This window comes from Cupressus sempervirens, chromosome 9 (genome assembly GCF_028749045.1).
Source record: "Cupressus sempervirens isolate cs-2001-9-10 chromosome 9, ASM2874904v1, whole genome shotgun sequence".
In the NCBI taxonomy this organism is placed as follows: domain Eukaryota; kingdom Viridiplantae; phylum Streptophyta; class Pinopsida; order Cupressales; family Cupressaceae; genus Cupressus; species Cupressus sempervirens.
The window spans coordinates 650,231,183-650,237,447 of NC_143126.1; positions in this window are offsets into that span (position 1 = coordinate 650,231,183).

A 6,265-nucleotide genomic window follows, 5' to 3' on the forward strand; every position below is an offset into this window, starting at 1 on the left:
TAAGGATAACAAGTTAGACAGAGAGAGATAGAGAGAGGTTAGGAGTTAGTTAAAGAATGTGATAGGTTAGGAGTTAGTAAGAGATATAATATATTAGGAGTTATTTAGTTAGTTATTGAGTGTGTGTATGTCTATTTGAGAGAGAGAGAATTAAAAATATGTTACCATTCATGTTTACCTATTGATTACGCATTTGAAAATAATGACTACCTATTTTAGATTATGCTTAATTAAAATTGATGGAAAATAAATTTTTGATGACATAGGATTTATTTATCTATATCATTTTGTAGAGCTCTTCAATATATTTCCAAATTATTTTGAATGAAGTCAATTGGACTCCGTATGTGAAAGTAATGGCCTTCAGAGTGAAGCCTACATTTAGTTCTTCAAAACCCGATTGGGTTTTGAATAACTTGATCAATTTTTGGATGCACTTTTTCATTTTCATAACTTGACCATGTTATGGCTTGGTAATAACACATGGAAATGACCCAAAGGCTTAAGATACTATTTTCCCTCCAATTTTTTTTTTCCTTTAGACATTTTTCATCTTCTAAGATGAATTATCATCTTTGTCTTTATTAGGTTTTTGAATGGTGAAGTGGGTATCTTTAAAATTCACCATAATCTTACATGTCTTCTTAGCTTTCTAAAAATATAAATTTTTCTATGTTTAGACAATATTAATATGGTAAACTTTAATTACTTTTACCAATGCCTTGACATTCCACACAGACATATATCTACCAACTTTTTGATAACTTTATATATACTTAATTTTGTATAAATAAACTACATATTATTGTTCTATGTTTGATCCTATACACAATTTTAAAAAAAGATTCCATCTTATATTTTTTTGGTGTATGTTATGCTCAGCAGACGAATAGGTACCAAAATTTTAGGATGTAGTCAATTCAATAATTCATAAAAATAAAATACTCGTCACAAAATTATTAAAAAATAATACAACTTCTATATATGACTCTTAACTATCATTCTACTGAAGAGATGTACAAAATAGTGAATATAAATATGTCTTTTGTGTTGCACATGAAAACAACTATGTTATATTTTCTACAAGAAATTAGAAATATTTTGGCCAAATGCTGCAAAAGGATTCTCCTTTGCATCCATAGTTATGTATGTACTATCAACTTGCATGGATTTAGTACCCATAATAATAAGTGGTGGTGACAGTGTTTGTTGTGTCTCTTCTTCTTCTTCCTCATCACTAGAAGGTACTTTTGCTTGTACATAAACAAGGTCCTTAGGTATGGGTTGCACACTCACCTCTACTACTATAGGCATTGAGGTTATGTATTTCACAATGGCCTCCTCTGTCTCTTTTCTTACATCTTCATAGTTACCTCCCATCAGAAGAATTGTTCTTCTTTTGTTCCTTAGCAAGGGCTCAATACCCTTCAATTTTTTTTTAAAGTCCTCCTTAGAGTTAACTTCACATATCTTATTTATCCTAGTCTCTCTTAACTTAGTGTCCTCTTTAGTCACTCTTTTCTTTCTATTCAACAACCTATTATATAGGTCTTTTGGCATCTTATTTTCAATGTTATCAAATCTTTTATGCCGCAAAATCATATTTCTCACTATGGCATTTTCTAGTTGTCTTCTATCCATGTTACTATACAAACAATAATACTTATTTAAATGTACAAAAATTTCATCATTAATAATTTGCATATTAAGGTTTTCTACCTTTGACTTCCATGCTTTCTTTCCTACTAATGTCCTACCTTCTTGTGTTTCTTTCTTTATTGATCTATCTTCAGCTTCATCCTTAGAATCCTTAGAATCATGGAATTGTAGTGTCTTCCTTCTCTTTCCTAGTTTGTTGGTGGTCTTCTTGACCCTTTTCTTGGTGGATGGTGTTGGTTCTTTCTTAACCTTCACTAGTCTTTCTGAATTTCTCTGTGCAATAGGTCCTTCCACTTCAGACTACTTCCTTGGTTGATCACTTCTTGTTTTTATTGGTTTTACTTGTACAACTGCTACATAAGGTGCTTGCGCATTAGGTTCAGCAATAGTTACACCTAGTGAAGGTGTTACAACAAAAATAGGCTATGTTCAACAATAGCTACACCTACTACGGCCATTGCAAAAATAATAGTGTTGCTACTATCACCTCTAATTTTCCACTTGCTTTCATCTCAAGTGCAATTCCCTTGGCTTCATTGAGTTCTTCTTTAGTCATGCCCGACTCCTTAAGGATGGATTCAAGTAAATTTTCTACTTTTTTCTTGCTTTCATTATCATGAAGTTCATAATGAACTTCTCTTATCTTTTCATCATAGGTACCCCATCTTGGGCACTCAGTATGCTTCTTCGATTGGAGTACCACTTGTGCATATCCTTCAATGAAATTTTCTCTCATCTCATATCCAATGGGCTCTATGAACTTTACCCTTGGTTCCACAACTTCCATGTAGGTGTTATCAATTTCCACCATGAAGCATTTATCATCCTTATACTTCTCCACCATGGAGGGAGGTATTATGTACCTTTGTTTCATTTCAGTTTGAAATTTCTTTATCATTCTGTCAATGTCATTATGTTTGACATTCTCCAACCTTGATCTATAGCATTGAGTTACCAACTTCATTATGAACTCATAGCTCTCCCAAATAGTCATCCCTATGAACTTATTTTTTGTGTAGAAAAATAAAAGAGTCAATAAGGACTCAAATCAGAATACTGTGTTCTTGGTCTTCTTCAATTTTGCAATGTTGTCAAACAACTGTAATATGATTATCTCACACAGATTTACTTTCCTTCCCTAAATTACCATTACATAAGTTGTGTGCAAGAATCTGGTTGGTACTAAGTTAACCCTTGAACCATGGCTAAACTTGTATCCTAAAATCTTACATAATAAATTTACTTCTTTGTCCTCAACTATATCAACTTTCATGTTTCCTCCATGAAATAGTGTATTTAGGTTTATTTCAACCATCTTCCTTATATTATTCTCATTCATAGGATTGCAACCCTCATTACTTAGTCCTGTGACATTATGAATTAGGTCATTATCAATTATGACATGTTCATGTCCTAACCAAAACATTTCATCATGTATCCTACTCATAATGATTTGGGTCTAATCATGGTTTCCAAACTCATTATAAAAATATACTTCACTAGGTTCAACTCGTTCAGGTGCACATACTTAGACTTCAAAGTTAGGTCATTATTACATATGAATCCTAAGTCATTGTGTATATCCTAATCTCATATACTCTCAATCTTGCAATGGATATATTTTTTGATATCATTTATGTTAGGTATATTCTGTGGGACTTGCAAAACTATGCGTAATGAGTCATCCACAAGAGAAACAAATGGATGTTTCTTGAATACATATCTTGGTCTATCACTAAGATCATAAATTGACTTTCTAGCCATTATGTACTAAAAACGTAATCTGAGCTCCATAAAATACTTTAAAATCATGTTTAGGGCTTCTGCAACTTCATGCTTCAATAACTTCTTTTTGCACTCCAAATTTCTATCAAATTGTTCTTCAATTCACTCTAGATATTTCACATGATCAAATGGTACTCACAATCTTATTTGCAATCCTTAAATCATTTCAAATCACACTATGCATTAAATGTGTATCTACCACAAATTTATAGTCTATCTCTATTTACCAATAACTCTTTTTTCTTTCTCAAATCTTCTTGATATCATAACTTTCTTATGCACTTGACTAGAGCTTCCTTTCTATTTCTTCTACCTTGTGTTAACTGCACAACTTCTAATCCATTCTCTACCATTAGTTTTGAACAACTGATGCTCTATCTCTACTAAAAATGCTTAGTTTATATAGGATGAGTAACAAATAATTGCTGACTTCAATTTCTCATTAGGTGCATCTAAATACTATTCTGCCAAAACTGTATAAGAGCTTTTTGAATCCTTATCTTTCACAAATTCTTCCTTCAATTTATCAACATGTTCCTTGATTTCTTCCTTTTGGCTATTACCATTGCTATTTCCATTCCTTCTATCATTTCTATTATTGTTCCTTTTGTTATTAGAATTCCTATTGAAATTCCTTCTATCTATTCTACAATATCTTTCTATGTGTCCAAAGTTATTACATAACTAATATATAGGTGCATTCCTTCACTAAATGGTTCCATTTTGACCATTAGGTGCTTTGCAATTCCTTGCAATTTGTCTAAGATTGTTACACTTGTAACATACAAAATGCTTCTTGTTTTCATCAGATCTTTCTTCATCATTAGATCTGACTCTGTGATCTCCCTCCTTCATTACCTACAAGTTTAGTGTTCCTAAATATTATACTATTTGCATTATTAAAATCAAACTTAGGTTTATTACAATCTACCACTTTATGTGCATAACCATGACAATTATAACAATATAAATTAATAAAAGGTTTAAAATACTTGTGCAATCTCTTTTCATATGCCCAAATTTATTACATATAAAACATCTACCTCTAAATTCTTGTCTCACTTCCTTGGGTGGTTCATCTTTCTTAGGTTTATCAACTTGCTATGTTTTCTTAGGTTCATCACATTTTGCTTAAAAATCAACTAATTCAATCTCTTTTCATACTTCAGTAGTTGTGCTTGATTCTACCTTAGATTAGATTTTTTAGGGGATTCAACAATTGGATCTGGTTCTCTTCTAATTTCAACTTTCTTGGCTGATTTCTCACCATTGGAAGGTCTCTAGTGAAATATTTGTTCATCAATCTTCTCACTACTAGAATAAAGTTTCTCTAACTATTGCTTAGGTTGTGTCAATTCTCCTTTTACAATTACATTGTACTTTTCAAATTCTACATGCTCAATCTTAATAGAATCTAATTTAGATGTTACTTGACTCAACTAGGATCTAAGGTATGTACTCTATCTACACTCTTACTACCATCTTTCTTAAGACTCAAGTTGAACAATTTTCAATTCATGTTTCAAGATCTCATTTTATTACTTGAGATTTCCTACTTCATCATTGTCACTAGTTATCACAATTTATTCCTTTCCATATTTCAAATCATCAATCTTATTTTTTAGTTTTCCAATGTAGACTTTTGTATCTTCATACCTATCTTTCAGGTTATCTCTTTCTTCAATAAGAAGGTCAATTTGTTCAAGAGTTTCTTCAAGGTTTCTCTTTAACTTTTCCATATCCATAGGGATCTTACTCATGTTTTTAATCTTCTTCAGAGTAACTTTTCTTTGATACCAATTGTTAGAAATAGATAATATTGAGAGGGGGGGGAGTGAATCAATATTCTACAAACCTTTTCCCACAACTAAATATTGTTAATTATTTTATAACTTACATATGAAATTAAGCCAACAATGTTGAATAGTAAATATAACCATACACATAGTGATGTAGTACGGCTCTGCTACCACTAACAAAGGTATGCTCTAATACCACTGATGTAGCATGGCTTGATGGGGACACAACCCAAGCACAGAATGGTCAAAACAGAAAAAGAGAAATTGTATTAACAGTGAAAATAAGCTAGTACATTCAGTACAGAGAAAATAGACTTCAAAACATGCCCTAAGGGCTTACAATAGCACAAAACTGGAGATAATTTCTCCTTTTGGTACCTCCTCTCAAATTCCACTCCGAACTACTTTTTACAATGCCAGAAATGTTCTTAAATAGACCTTAGAGGGTTAAGGACTAGGAATACATTCTAGAAAGTGCTAGTAGGCATCCATCGACCAAGTAGAAGGCTCTAGAAGCTGCGTTAGAAGTTGGTGCAAATCTAGAAGAATCCAAAAACGGTAATCAAACTTTCGGGAGGCATAACTTTTGAACTATAGCTCCAATTGATGAACCATTTACATTTTCGGAAAGCTCTCAAAGCGCTCTATAGCCCTATGGACCAAATTTTCTCGTCCCCCATTTTTTGGCCCTTTTAAAAGTAATTTAATGCCCCTACCCTAACTTTGAAGCATTCTTAGGAGGTCTCCAGAAATGAAAAAAACTACAATAACTTTCAAACCGTGGGGCCTATTGACCTAATTCTTTTTCTGGAATTCTCTAAATTACAATTAATTTCATCCAGCCAATTTACACCTTCCAGTTCACCAAAATGATGGCTCAATTACATACTCTTATTTTTTTGGCATTTACATGTATCCCAAGGTGTTCAAATACTCTATCCTAGAACACTGATAGTGGAACTATGAGAGTTGGAACCTTTATTTGACCCAAATGGGTATCTAGAAATAAAAACACATGAAAC